This window comes from Ambystoma mexicanum, chromosome 7q (genome assembly GCF_040938575.1).
Source record: "Ambystoma mexicanum isolate Mex_15411 chromosome 7q, UKY_AmexF1_1, whole genome shotgun sequence".
In the NCBI taxonomy this organism is placed as follows: Eukaryota; Metazoa; Chordata; class Amphibia; order Caudata; family Ambystomatidae; genus Ambystoma; species Ambystoma mexicanum.
Genome location: NC_090941.1, coordinates 290,887,420 through 290,903,147, shown reverse-complemented (window position 1 = coordinate 290,903,147; position 15,728 = coordinate 290,887,420). Strand labels below are relative to the sequence as shown.

Sequence of the window (15,728 nt, the reverse complement as noted above, 5' to 3'; positions counted from 1 at the left end):
CACAATGTAGGCATACATAAAGTGTGACAACAATATAGACAGTGTACAACATGACAATTAAAAGCTAAAACTAAAATAAAACACTAAAAAAACTAATACATTTCACCACGATATTCATTAGTTTAAGGTGCTGACTGTGGAGAGTTACTTTGTTAGGATAGTATATTAAAAATCTCTAAGCACTTAGAATAAAATGTAGCTAGATTAAAAAAAAAAAAAAATTAGATTATGATCACAATCATCGTCAAAAGCAGGCCATATTAAAAAGCTGTCGTCACAATTTAAACCACTTTGATAGGATTTTAAATAACTACATCGTAACATATGAAGACTCTCACAGGTTGTTAATAGATGTTCAATGGTTTCAAGATCATATGTTACGTGGAATTCCAACTCGAACCCATTGTGTAATCAAGGCATAGCGGATGTTGAATTTTAGTCTCATATATTGCCTAGCAATAGCACTATTTGGGTATGCAGTTAAGTACTTTGGTTTACATGATCTTTCAGAGATGTATTCACAAAATGCAGCAGTGTTGCTCCCTGAAGACAGATTTACTAAGTGTTGTTCTTTGCCATGTGCTTGGAGTTTAGATTTTAAAACATGACTTAATCGTATGCACTAAGCCATTGGATGTTGTAACACTACAGCCCTCATTCCATTTGGAATGCTAGAAATCAACAGACCCAGTGTCCCCATTGTTTTACAGTTATCAATTTTACAAAATGCCTCTAAAGACTTTGCCAACATAGTGTATTTCTTTAGTTTAAAGAGATGGAACGAATCTTAGTTTGATGTAGTAAGAGAACTGTCACAATGGAGATCCCCAGGCCTCCAGATAAGGTGCGTACCAGGCATTTTTATGCATGAAAATCTTGTAAGTACGACAGCTTTATTATTTTCCTGTGTACATTTACACACAGGTTTAGAGCAGAGGGCAGTGCAAAGGTCAGGTTACTTGACAGAAACCAGAAGGCTTCTTTTGATTTTTATCTACATGGATGTAATGGCAAGCCACCTCTGAAATAGAATGCATTTCTCTGAAGCCTTTAAAAAAAGAAACTGCACACTGTGATAAAGGAATGGTTTCTTTCCATTCAGCTTCTGCTGTGTTGCTTCTTATGGAGCAAACAGAAGAACTGTGCATATTTATTTTCCAAGCATTTAAGGATTTTATAGTTAATAAGATGGAAACTAAGTTACAATTGAGAATTAATCTTGTGTAACAAATTATGCTTTTTTTCCAGTGAAAGCAAACCAGTATTGCACAATTGTATTTTTCAGATACAATTGCAGATCCCAGTGCTGCATGCATAATCATGCGGAGGGACAGGAGGCACAACATTTTTACACTTATAATTTAATTTACACTCCAATTATAAAAACACTGTAAAATGATGACTATGCACAGTCTAGTTTACATCCAGTCAACCTTGCAGTCAATGGGGTACATTACTATAAATGGTCAGTTGCAGCAGACTTTTTGCTCAAGGGTGAGTGATTGTCGTTACCCCAATCACAGGTGTAATCTCAAATCTTCAAGACTACAATTAAAACATCCAAGACCTGACTCTCCAGGAAGTTCAATCACTGTTCAAAAACAAACCAATTAAAGTTACTTTGGTAATTGAAACAGAATCTCAGCAAAACCAGTCTCTGTGATAATCCAGATAGGTATTTAACTTTATGTAGCACTTCATAAATGGTTTGTCCAACATCTAGGTACTGTGATTAGTATACCGCAGTCGATACTCTATTAACCGACCTCTGAAGGATGTTAGCCAATAAGAGAGCTCAGCCGGTTCAGCATCGATTGCTGCAATCTGTGCATGATCTGTAGGTTGCAGGTTTGAATCCCAGCAAGGCCAACTCAGCCTTTCATACTTTCGAGGTCGATAAAGGAGTACGGACTTTGGTTTGGTGATAATTGTGATGAATATGTTCCAAGTACAGCGCTTTGCCAAAATCGCTATATAAATAACCATTTGACCTTTAGATTATATATAGATTTTAGCATGGAGTCCTTGCCTCTCTGCACTGTTGTATCATAACATTGGCATACCATTAGGTAGTAATGGCTCCAGGAAATGAGGACTTTCATTAAACATAAGACAATTCTGCTATCGAACCTCAAAACACACCATACAATTCATGTTTGCTTTACTATGTAATTGGGAAGGTTTTTGTGATTTCAACATTTAAATATATACAGATCAAACGGCAAGAAATAATGAAAGGTGTATTCTGTCACAATGCAGAGAGCTGCCGCATAGTAATGATTTCCATACAGTTTTTGCACATGTCGGCTGGATATCACATACATTTTACTCTCTTGCAAAGGAGAAAAGTCATTTTTACTCTCTTACAATCACATTTACTCTCACAGTTTAAAAATAGGGAGTAAAATACTCCCACCTCTAAATATTATCTGGAGCGCTGGAGATCCCACTTTGTTGGCCAATGAATTGGCGGATCATACCAACAGCTCTATTATTACATTTGACCTTGGTTGCACTCCAATGTGTATCCCACCTCAGGCTGTTTTGTACCCGATACCCAAGTAATTATAGGAGGCAACATTGGCTAGCCGGTGCCCATTCAAGGTACAGATCGTAGTACGATTTTTAATGTGGGAGGGAGAAAATGTCCTTGTCTTGCTCTTATCAATGTTAATGGTTAGACAATTGGTTTTGCCGTATACTCATATGGCAAGAATTAAGCTTTGCAACCCTTTAGGAGTGTAGTCAATCAAGATCAGATTGTCCGCATAAGTTAACCAACTGGTCAGATGGCAACCCATTTTAGAGGACACAACTGTGATTCGTCAAGGTTAAGCCAAGGTCAGCAAGATACAAATTAAATAACGTTGCAGTGACTATGCACCCTGACGCCACAACATGTGGGAATGGAGTTTGATAGTTTGCCTTTTGCATACATTCTAATCTTAACTGAAGTCTTAGAATATATTAGCATTTGAAGTAGACCAAATCGGTATGTTCCACTGTAATCATTTCTACTTCGGAGCACAAAGTCAAATGCCGAGGAGAAATCAATAAAGGCGGCATATACAGGTGTTTCTCTGCACTTCCAGGCGTATTCAACAGATATTACTAGAATGAGCAGGTTATGGGTAGTACTAGATTTTTTAATAAAACCCATTTTATTTGGTGGAAGTATGTTGTTAACCGTGATCCAATCATTGAGTTCGGACAGTAGTATCAGGGCAAACATTCTTGGACGGAACATGGCAAACATTCGCTAATTAGCTGCCATGTTCCGTGGGCCTTTTTTATGAACTGGTAATATGTGACTCTCTGACCAGGTTTTGGTGATGCAGCCTGTGTTGCCTATATGAGTTTACAATAAATGTGAGCTATGTGCCCACAGTCCTGGGGCTGCTTTTACAAGGGCGTTGCAAATGATGTCAGGACCTGCAGCACGCGATGAGTTCAATTGCTCAATCATTACTGTGATGTCGAGAATCGAAGCGTGGCATGTCCATGTTGTATTCGGAAGAGGAAATAGAACATCATTGCTTTCAGTATGACCTAGCACGTTAGCGATATGGGTCATCCACTCCGGTTCAGTGACTCCATTAATGGAGAGAGCACAGGAATCATTTCCTCTTGGGATGACTGAGATTTTGTGATCGCTTCCATTTTAGGCACATGTGCCCCTAAAGGTCGAAACAACCAACTTTAAATACAGGTTCCAAAATTAAGATTCAATGAGAAGGAGCTAAAACCAGGTCCAGGAAGGCACATCAGTAAAGTTACCTTAAACTAATGTTGCTAAAAGAGTGTTAAGGCCTCACAGTATTAGATTGAAGCACCTCCGTGGGTTTGACAGTCCAGGTTTGCCTGGTTCCACAAAGCCATCCATTGCGTTCGTTGGGGGAGGATGCGGGGAGGGGGAGAAGACAACCCCCACGCTATTATTTACTTGTTCTATTCACACAAATGTACTGAAAAGCAAATATTTAGTATTGCATTTTGGGGCAGGTTAACAGGCAAGAAGAACATGTGTCACCTCCCCATGGAATCCAAGGCTCTGTTCACCCTGCAGTGATGTGAAGATTTGAAAACCCAACCTCATCGGAAAGAGTCCCACAGCTGTTTTGGTGACTTTGGACGAAGGTGCCCCACAGAGGATGCCGACGAGCCCTTCAGCAATGCTGCAGCGTACGACACTTCCTCTTAATGGGGATCCCGCTGAAGTGTCTGTGGGTTGTGGAGCCTTTGATCAATTAATGAATGAGCAGGCCTTTCTGTAAATATTTAAGAACATTTGCTTTTATTGTTTTATAGCATGTCTCTTGTAATGGTTATTCTGGGTTTGTGAGGAAGAGTGCTTTTAAAAACCCCATCTGGTCAGGGGCTATCAGTAGTATTAAGCACTTGCATCCATACACTACGTTTAAGAGCACAAGGGGGGTTTTCATAAGTCATTTCTTGAATGCACAGTTCCAAACCGGACAACATCGTACTTCTTCCTGCAAGTCTCACAGGGCATTATTATGGGGAATAGGTTGTTGTATAGAACGGACAGCAGAGAAAACTGTACCGTGTGAAAGTTTGCTGTTTGCCAATCCAGTTTCCAAACCAGATTCATTTGTGTAGCCAAAGAGCTAATGCTCCAGCATGCGCATCTTTGGTGAAGACTAATTTCTTTCTCTTGAATGGCCTTAGTTTCTGTTCTCTGGTGGAGTTCCAGTGACCTAGACAGTCATTTTAGGTGACCCTGTTGCAGAGGCTTCCATAAGGTCCTCTTTCTTTTCTAAACTTATGTTCTTCCTATTCTAGCAATGGGATCAAAACAAGCTCATCAAATGTTCACGTGTGGGCGCGTGTACCCTAGTCAACTTCCCTACCCAAGCTCATGACCACTATCTGAATCTAGATCGTGACTCAACGTAAAAGCGTGGTGCATAACCAAGTGGCAGTAACAAGCTGTTGTCAGGCCTTGCGGTGCCTCTGCACTAAAGAGTTGCACATTAAAAGAATGGCAGACTTCCTCATAAACCAATCCTTGTCTTAACCCTGTGAGATTGGGAAAAGGTAAATTTAAGCAGGTGTTAAAACAGGAGTGGGAACTTATTTTATCAGCACAAATCAATCACCCAAGACTTGTACATTTCTAGATCAATGGCACTATCTTTCAAGAGGTGATTTTAGAACGTAATTCCCATAGAAAGGTACATTTGGTCTAGATAAGAATGTCCACCCAAGATGAGATGTAGAGTCCCCGAGATGTAGAGTCCCCAGTATCGAAAAACTCCAAAGACAATGGGATATGTTCTTTGACTGGCACGCAGAAGCTACCAAAAGACACTCCAAATCCAAGACCCAAAGGCCTGGTTAATCCCCATAAAGAAACTCCAAGATTAGCTGAAGAAACAAACCAAAGAAATTAGGCCATAGCAAAAACAGAAAAAGGCTACAGCAGGCTCTGCACAGCACTCCAAGGGGTACACCACCTGAAACACTCCAGAAGATATTCTTGATTTGCATAATGCTGATATATTGAACACTATACCCATGAGGCATCAGATTAACCTGAGGCAGCTGTATCTACTCCGCCATCTCCATCAGTCAAGCAGGTCCAATTTAAGAGCCCAGATTAATCTCTCAGTGAACCACGTGCTGGTATACCCCTATGCGATCACTGTACTTCCCGACCGCTTAAGAGTCATTGATGTGATAAGTGACAGAGGGCTGATCGCCAACATTTTTATCTTCTCACCCACAGCAGGTAAATCTACTTTTGCTGAGGTTCTGTGACAAGGCGCCAGAAGCAGGAGTCGGACATCGAGGTAGCATGATTCAAAGGGAGATTTATTTATTTTTTCTTTTATTGTGATATTTTTTATTTTTTTTTCAAACTTTACACAAATCCAAATCCCAAAATAATAATATTGATTGTTTTGTAATCACCTGAAACAGAGTCACAGAATAATTTACATTAAAATCAATAAAACATAAAAAATAAGGCATCACTACAAAAACCTATACTTGTTTTCCAAAGCCAAAGATAAACTCACAATAAAATGTTTAAAATGTTGAGACCTTCTGTCATGATCTCTGCTTCCAAAAGGTCAGGGTTTTCCCAACTCCCTTGGAAGCAGATCCATAACCCAGGTTCCGAGTGCCAACCAGTCCCAATTGGGACCTTTTGGACCCAGTCCTGGCGCCAGTGGCACCAGGCTCATAAATATGCCCAGTCCCAGCGCTGGAAGCGCCGGGCTCATAATGCTTGGGTGGACTTACCTGCAGCAGACCATGCTGCTTACTTGCCTGCCAGTTGAGCCTCTGATCCTCTTCTGTTTGGAACTACTTTTCCTGTTGGGTGGGGCAGGAGCCACTCCCTAGATTCAGAACACTGGAACTCTTCTGGAAAGCAGGAACTCTTTTCTTACCTAGGCGTGGCTGTGGAAGGAGACACCTAAGCACTACAGGAGGCTATTTAAACCATACCCGATGGATGAATCTTGCTTTGCGTTATTCTGCATCCTCTGCAGCAGAACGCTCATCGTGTCTTCTGCATCTGATCCTGGGCCTAAGGAAAAAGGCTTTCCATCCTGAATCCAGTCTTCAGCAACACCTATAAAGACAAGAAAGAACAGGTTAGCATTACGGTCTTCAGTGACAGCTCTTCACTTACCTGGTCAATCGGCTGTCACCAACGCCTCGCGCTGCATTCCGGCATCTGAAAGACAAAGGCTTACCTACTCTTCGTGCGCTCCGGAGGTCTTCACACTGCATTCCGGCATCTGAAAGACAAAAGCTTACCAACTCTTCGCACGCTCCGGAGGCCTTCGGCGCTGCATCCCGCATCTGAAAGACAAAACAAGGTGCGTTTAAAGACATTGGGGAACTTTAATACTCACGTGCCATTACTCCTTTCCACATCTAACCCAGTGGGTATTCCGGCATCCTGCAGCCGCTCCGAACTTGTACCTGCAAAATAAAAAGACAGTTAGAGCGCATCGTGAAGCAGGCAACAAGCGCTTACTTACGTGCTTCCAGGCGCTTCTATTCATCACACGGGCTCCATATTCAACTCACTTCAGCCCGTCATCCGCCATCGCCGGAACCCTGCAAAACAAGAAACATCATTACTAAAGACTTTAAAGACATTAGAATTACTCGAAACTTACCGTTCTTACAGTAAACGACGGACAGCAGTCCTCTGAAGTCAAGAGGCCTGCTCCCCTTATCCAGTGAAGAAACTGGTTACAGCACCCTGCCCCGAGGCAGATGGAGAGCACAGCGTTCACTTACCTAAGGTGAGAGCGTTAACCTTTGGGGTTCTACAGGAGAAGAGAAAGGGAAGAAGAGAGAGACATTCAATAACCCAGTTCCTTAATCCCATATTTTCTATCTGCATACATCTTACCCTTCGAGTCAGACATACAGTGCACAGAGGTCCAGCCCAAAGAGCCAGCCGTGTGTTACACATCACCTTTGAAGATACGGTATACGCCCAGTCAAGACCGGCGCCTCTACGGGAATCAGGTGAGCGTTACACCTTCTTCCTTAATAGAGTGGAATAGACAATACATGCTTCATGTTCTCCGCTCATACAAGGCCCAAATCTCTTCCATAGCTAAGCGCTCCCCAAGGCCCACCTCCAAGAGCGCTCATTACCTCAAAGTTTGCAGACTCACATTGTGCCAAAAGATGTTTCGCTGTCTCCATATTACGTTCACCACACAAACGAGTCCATTCCCCCTCAAGTTCCAGTGTTTGAACCATATTGAATTTTATTTTCAAACAGTCCCAAACCAAGAAATTCCTAATAAATTGTCTGACTTATGTGGTACTTACATGCCTTTCCTGGATATAAACCTGTGGTGTCCGGATAGGCCCACCAGTCGTTCCTTCTTTCCTAGTCCTCTCCGTAGGACTAGAAAAAACAACAACACAGAGTCGATCAGTTCCCGGGCTTTTATTTGCTGTGAGTGACATACTTCCCCACCAATTGGAAACGTCCCTGTCTATCGGGCTTCCTATTTGCTGATCCTGCCATCTCCCGCCTCCTTAAAGGCTGCCGTCTGCTTCCGGATTACCTGGTTCTCCCGCTGGTCAGGAAGGATCTGTTCATAACCCAGTCCGTCCCGTGAGACCACCCACCCCGGGAGAACCCCAGCACCCCGCCTCCTTCTACCTGCGGCGGCCACCACCTCATCACTCCGGCAGAGTGGCCCGCCTCGCCGAGCAAGCCGTCTCTCTCTCTGCGCCTTTCCCAGCCACAAGAGGAGCTCACCGGGCTACATGTGTATTTGCGCTGCGGCTGCCTGCGTCTCCCGCTGGCTCGCTGTCTTCAGCCCTGACCATGAGCTGCAACTCCTGACGCCGGCTTTGGCGACCTCAGGTGAGGACCGGTCGGGTCTGTGTGGGTATTGCTACTCGCGGCCATCTGCCATGCCCCCGGGGTGTCTCCTTTTCCGTTTTGGCCCTTCCATGTCGGGTCTCGTTATCCGCTGTTGGCTCCCACTGGTTTCACCCTGCATTCCCCTTTCTTCTCTTGCATCGCGTTGCTCCTCCTCACATCTCCCAATCACAAAACCTGGCCGATCGGGCATGGGAGTGTTCCTGGACAGATAGTCGGCCACCACTTGGAATCCAGCAGGCTTGTGTATGGTAAGGAAATCGAACGGTTGCAGGGACAGAAACCATCGAAGGACATGCTGGTTGGTATCCTTATGCCTTGCGAGCCACTGTAGGGGTGCATGGTCTGTATACAACGTAAAGCAGTGACCTAAAGGATATTTGGGTGATTCCACAGCCCATTTGATGGCCAAACACTCTCTCAATAGTGGAATAAGCCTCATCGTGAGGTACAAGTTTCCTGCTTACGAAACAGACCGGTTGAAGTTCACCATCATGTTCCTGTGAAAGTACGGCTCCCTGACCGTGGTTCGAAGCGTCCGTCTGAAGATAGAAATGGCTGCGGAAGTCTGGGCACTGAGGTATGGGGTTCGAGGTGATCCTTTGTTTCAGGACATCGATAGCTTCCAAAGCCTTAGTATTTTTGGTTAGATCAGGAGACCCTTTATTTCTCAAAGCATAGGTTAAGGAAGCTGCTACCATGGAGAAATCAGGAATAAATCTTCGGTAGTAGCCGATGAAACCCAAAAAGGCTCCGATTTGCTTTTTGGTAGTTGGCGTTGGGATCTCTTGCATGGCTCTGATCTTTGAAATTTGGGGTCGTAAAGTGCCTCCGCCTACTAGGTGTCCCAGATATTTCATTTCGTGTGCCCCCATCACTGTTTTCTTCAGATTGATGTGTAGGCCCGCCTTATATAACTCAGTCACCACCTGTTCCAGGTGGTGTAGATGGTCATTCCAGGTTGTGCTGTACACGACGATGTCGTCCAAGTAAGCCGCAGCATACTTCTCATGGGGACATAGTACAACATCCATCAGTCTTTGGAAGGTAGCTGGGGCCCCGTGTAGACCAAACGGTAAAACCTTAAATTGATATAGACCTTGGGGAGTTGTAAAGGCAGTCTTTTCCCGGTCGGTGGTTTTGAATGGGATTTGCCAATAGCCTTTGCTTAGGTCCGGAGTACTTAGGAAGTTGGCAGACCCGAGCCTCTCCAACAGCTCGTCCATCCGTGGCATGGGATATGCTTTGTAACTGAAAATCGAATTCAACTGTCGTAGTCCATACAAAACCTAATCGTACCGTCCGGCTTTGGTACCAGTACTATCGGGGAGGACCATGAGCTGGCTGAGGGTTCTATTATCTCCATGCAGAGCATGTCTTCCACCTCGTTTTTGATAACTAGTCTTTTTGCTTCTGGAATATGATAAGGCCTTAGTCTGACAGTCTGTCCTGGTTCGGTTTTGATCTCATGTTCGATTGGATCGGTTTTTCCTGGTAACACAGAGAATGCGTTTTCATAGGGGGACAATCTGGTCAAAACCTCCGATTTCATGGAATGTGTCAAGATGGTTCCCCATTGAACGTCGTCCAGCTTGACCCGTTCACGATTCACATTCTGTTCTGAGTCATCTTCACTGGTGTCCATCGTTGCTGCCAATAGGGGCGTTGTCCATGCCTTTAACAGGTTCACATGATATACTTTGTCTGGGGTTGCTCGGTCGGGTTGGTGGATCCGATACGTCACAGGGCTGAGGAACTCCTTAACTTCATCTTCATAAGGACCTCTCCATCTGGCCAGTAGTTTGTTAGTACTGGTGGGTAGGAGTATAAGTACTTAGTCCCCTATTTAGAAAGTTCTCATCCGACTTCCTTTGTTGTAGGTTTTCTCTTGGTTTAATTGGGCTTACCCTAGATTAGTCTCAGCCATTGAACGGAGTTTTGTCAGATGTTCTTTTAGCTCTTCGGTGTATTCAGTTAATGAGATCTCGTCTGAGTTCTCCCATTCTTCCTTTACGAGATCCAATATGGTTCGAGGTTGTCTTCCGAAAAGGAGCTCAAAAGGAGAAAAGCCTGTAGACGACTGTGGGGTGTACCGTAATACCATCAAGACCAAGGGCAATATGCGCTCCCAGTTTTTCCCATCCGGTCCGGTTACTCTTCGTATCATTTTTTTGATCGTCTTGTTGTATCTTTCGACTAGGCCGTCGGTCTGGTGATGGTATACCGAGGTGCGTAACTGATGAATTTGCAGTCTCTCGCACACCTGCCGAAGTAAGGTGGACATGAAATTTGTCCCTTGGTCAGTAATGACCTCCAAGGGTAACCCCACTCTTGCGAAGAAGGGGATGAGCTGGTCGCACAATTGTCGGGCGGATGTTCCCTTCAAGGGGAATGCCTCCGGATACCACGTAGCATAGTCAATGATGACTAGTAGATACTTGTATCCTCGGAATGCAGGTTCTATTGGTCCAACGATGTCCATGCCTATCCGTTGGAGGGGACATTAATAAGGGGCATCTTCTGCAAAGGGGCCTTCGCTGGTAGGACGCCGCTGGGAAGTGGGGCACCCCTTACAGAACTGACCCACTTCCCCATATATGCCGGGCCAGTAGAACAGTCTCAGGATGTTCTGCTGTGTCTTCAGGGAGGCCATGTGTCCACCAAAAGGGTGGTTGTGTGCCAGCTGCACTATAACCATCCTATGTGGTTTGGGTAAAACCAGTTCCTTTACGTTCCCATCATCCGCCTTGTATTTTCAGTACAAAAGCCCATGACGAAACAGGAAACCAGGTCCTTTCATTACTCCTGGGTCCTTCTCATTTGCTGCTCTTTCACGGGCTACCTGAAGGGTGGGATCTGTCAGGGTTTCCCTCCTCAGGGAGTCTTCATGATCTTCGGGTTTCCAATCAATGGGCTGAGTCATGTAACTGGCTTGGCACCACTCTAATCTATTCCGTCTTTTATGTCCGGGAGAGTTTCTGGCGTTCCCCAACTTTGTGGCCTTGTTATTGGATGTCATCCCTCTTTCCTCATCTAGGGCTTTCATGGCTTTATTAAAGTGAGGTAGATCTGTTCCTAGGACCACTGGGGTGGGTACAGCGGGAAGGACGGCAGCCTTTAACTGAGTGGTTTTGTTATTCATTTCTATCTGTATCTCCTTCACCGTGTAAGATTTTACGTCTCCATGTAAACACTTTATCGGTGTAAAATTTTTATATAAATTAGGGTTGTTACTCACGGTTGGAGATATGGCTGTCTACTTCGCAGGTCCAGCAGCACCCGAATCGTTCGTCCATCTACCATTATATCCACGATGTAGGGGCCCAGCCTGCGTTCTTCCGGATGAGGTTTCATATAGCCAATTTCCATAGGCTCTGTCGTCTTCCTTCTGGGGCAGAATCGGGCAATGTGACCCCATTCACTGCATACAAAGCACTGGGGTTGTCGAAACCCCGGGGACATAGGAGACGATTTCTCCTCATATCCAGATTTCCTTTCTTCTGGTTTCCTTATGGCTTCATCGGGTTGCCTACATCTGGTGGGTGTCATTCTTGGGCCCTTTTGTACAGGATGTTCTGTGCTAGATAAGGTCATCCTTCCTGCGGTGCCATTTGCGGGAAAGCGGCTATATCCGGGCTTTTGCTAGACCGACGCAATGTCCACTGCTTCCGCCAATGTAGGTCTGTGGTGTTGCCTAACCCACCTTTGCATCGGGCCTGGCAAGGCTTCGATGAACTGTTACAGTATTATTTTGTCCAGGAGTGGCTGGTTGGCCGGTGTAGGTGCCTGCATCCATTTCTCCGTCAGGTCTTTGATGCAGTAATATAACTGCCTGGGGCTTTCTCCACTCCTTAGCTTGGTGTCCCTCAACTGGATACAGTAGGCCTCCTCATCCAGGCCTAAGTACTGCTGCCTTGATCTCCACATATGGAGTGTTGCCATTGGGGTTCACCGCCTGATATGCTCCTTGCATTACTCCGGATAACAGGGGAGTAACATACTGTCCCCAACGCTCAGGTGGCCACTGCGCATTTCTAGTAATTCTTTCACAGCTGGTGAAGAAAAAGGCCGGGTCTTCCCCTTCCTTATACTTCTGGAGCAGCGTGGACGGTACTAGGGGCTGGTTCCTGGAGCTGGCCACCGCATCCGCGACTCTGGTGATATTCTCATGTTGTTTGTCCTGGGCCGTCGTTTGAAAGGTGCCTTGCAATTGGATGGCTTGCTGGAATGCCTGGCGGTCAGCTGCCGCTTGTTGCGTTTGCAGCTGTATTAATTGCTGCAGCGGTTGTTGGCCAACCGTCAGTGCTTTGATTAGGGTCTCCATCGCGTTATCAGAGATCCCACCTTCGTCGCCAATGTGGAAATCACGACCAGGATAAGGTGGTTATTTGCTGAAATTGGGTTTTATTCTTCAAAATCAACCAAAAGAAATTATAGTCAATTATGTCCTTGAGAGTTACTTCACTTCTCAAACGGCCTTCCCGGGACGTAACTTAACCCTCCAAGGCCTCCTTGGTGTCCGGATAGGCCCACCAGTTGTTCCTTTCTCGTCCTCTCCGTATGACTAGAAAAAGCAACAACACAGAGTCGATCAGTTCACTGGCTTTTATTTGCTTTGAGTGACGTACTTCCCCACCAATTGGAAACATCCCGGTCTATCTGGCTTCCTATTGGCTGATCCTGCCATCTCCCGCCTCCTTTAAAGGCTGCCGTCTGCTTCCAGATTACCTGGTTCTCCCGCTGGTCAGGAAGGATCTGTTCATAACCCGGTCTGTCCCGTGAGGCCACCCACCCAGGAGAACCCCAGCACCCTGCCTCCTACCTGCGGGGGCCACCACATCATCGCTCCGGCAGATAGTGAGATTATATATATATATCTCTCTCCCTCTCCCTCCCTCTCTCTCTCCCTCCCTCTCTCTCTCCCTCTCCCTCTCTCTCCCTCTCTCTCTCTCTCTCTCTCTCTCCCTCTCTCTCTCTCTCTCTCCCTCTCTCTCTCTCCCTCCCTCCCTTCCCCCCCCCTCTCCCTCCCTCCCTCCCTTCCCCCCCCCCTCCCTTCCCCCCCCCCCGTATACTACCATCAGCCTTCATTGATCTGTGGCATGCAGGTTATAAAGATGGCAACATGTTCATCTTCACCAGTAGCCAGTGAGGGAGCTAAAAGCCTAAGTGACCACTTAAGAAAAGCTATTCAGTTTGCTTTGCCAGTCACAGCAGGGCTCCCCCCTCCTCTCCACATGTGTGTTTGTGTTTGGTGGAAGCAAGGGGTGGCATTTCAGTGGAAATTATGTTGAAAAGCCCAATTCTGGGCCAGGGTGTCTGGTTTTGTTTGTGATGATAAATCTGACAATTTATGACCTTTTAGAAAATATTTGTTAAGATTGGTTAACTCCACCTGCTATACCGCGATAACCATGATATGCCGTCATTTGGCAAGAAGGTTATCGTACCGTCATAAATCTAATACCGTGACACCCCTAACCATGGGCTGCGACTCCGGACGCCAGCTTTGGCGACCTCAGGTAAGGACCGGTCGGGTCTGTGTGGGTATTGCTCCTCGCAGCCATCTGTCATGCCCCCGGGTGTCTCCTTTTCCGTTTCGGCCCTTCCATGTCGGGTCTCGGTATCCGTTGTTGGCTCCCGTTGGTTTCACCCTGCATTCCCCTTTCTTTTCTCGCCCCGCGTTGCTCCTCCTCACAAAAACATAAAAACCATGTGCATTATTATGAGTCGCCAGGTTAATAATTGATTGCTCCCTGCCAAGTCAACCAAAATAGGTTTCGTATGGACCCTAAATTGGCTAAGTATAGGGCTCAGGGTGTCCCCTGGGGCTATCTGTACTCACCTATTTGCCACAGCCGCAAGCTTAACTATTAGGCTGGTTGGCATAAACTGGGATCTAGTCATGTACACATTATATATTAAAGCATGCCGGGTCAGCCCTGGGGACCTAGCCAGTTTCCAAAGGGTAGTTGCACAACATAGTTGATCCTTTGGATAACGGGCAGGATATTAAATTCTAGGAAAACCATTTCAATTGATGTTTATGCTGGCAGTTTTAGTAATCTCTTGAGGATGGTATGCTCTAATTTAGCCACCTCAGGCAGATTTACTAAGGCCCAAATGACAGCCCCCGTACATGATGATAGAATTGATCTTTGTCTGAAAGAGCTTATACCCCTCCAGCCCCCCTTGTTGGCAAAGGCCCCAATACATCCCACAATCAAGAGTGCTCAGGATAGAATATGGTCGAAGTGCAGAGTTCCTCAAAGTTTGCAATCAAGGTAAATCCCTAGATAATAAACTTCAACACAGACCCCTTCTAATTCCCAGCACAACTTCTGGGGACGTTTTTTGGATGGATAGGAAACCTTAATTTTTATTTTGTCGGTATTAACCACCAATGAACTGAGGTCAGAATACCTCTTCAGGTTATTCATTGAAACTTGCAGGTCACCAGGGGTGATCCTGCCACTGTAGTGCCATACTACCAAGTATAGGAGGAATGGCCAGACTGTCACTTCCCAAATCACAAAAATACAGATTAAACAACATTGGCGCAAGTATGCATCCTTGTTTTAGTGCTTTGTTAGTATCAATCCATGGAGACAGACGACCCCGTTAGTCCGATCTAACCTTGAAACTAGTGCAATCATGGAGCAGGATGATCATCTTGAGGAGTCCAGAGGGGATACCCCAATTTTGTAGCTTACGCCATAGACATACCCCGTCTACTGTGTCAAATGCGGAACTAAAAACCACAAATCTCTGTAGGGGTAACTGGGGGCTGTGAGGTAAAGGGGTTCATACAGATGCAGTGGTGGGGAGTTCATATAAAAAATGCAAACATCATAAATGGCCAGCACGTGCACCAGATGGAAATGCACACACTGCAGTGGGCAAATATTTAAAAAATGCTATAATTCAGGGTAACATGTCATCTGTCCGGTTTGCACTTTATATAACAACCCCTTCCCAGTAACGTATAACCGGTCCATAACAAATTAGTGCAAATGGGTTCAGATGAAATTAATTGGAAATTATTTTGAAATGCCCTTTTGCAATGAGTTAGGAGCTGGCTCGTTTCATTAAACGTGCAGCGTAGCAGAGACTTCATATTCGCAGCATGCGCTGCTAAAAAAAAGGCCATTGCGTTTTTGTAGGAAGCAAAAGGAAGAGAGATGATAAATGTATAGTTTAGCAGGCGTGGAAAAATACTAGGCAGAGAGGCAGGTCCTTTTGAATGACACCAGTAGCTTTTAAAAAGGAGCTGAGAGAGGGAGCGAGTTCAGACTGGCAGGGATCCTGTGCTGGGAGCTGGGCTGCCTGAGTGCTGGGC

At 45.4% G+C, this 15,728-nt stretch overlaps 1 protein-coding gene across 1 annotated transcript in view; it reads right to left on the bottom strand.

Annotated features, from left to right (window-relative positions):
• Positions 1-15,728, bottom strand: part of OBI1 (ORC ubiquitin ligase 1) — a 292,444-nt gene that overhangs the window by 255,286 nt on the left and 21,430 nt on the right. The gene's annotated exons all lie outside the window — the stretch shown is intronic.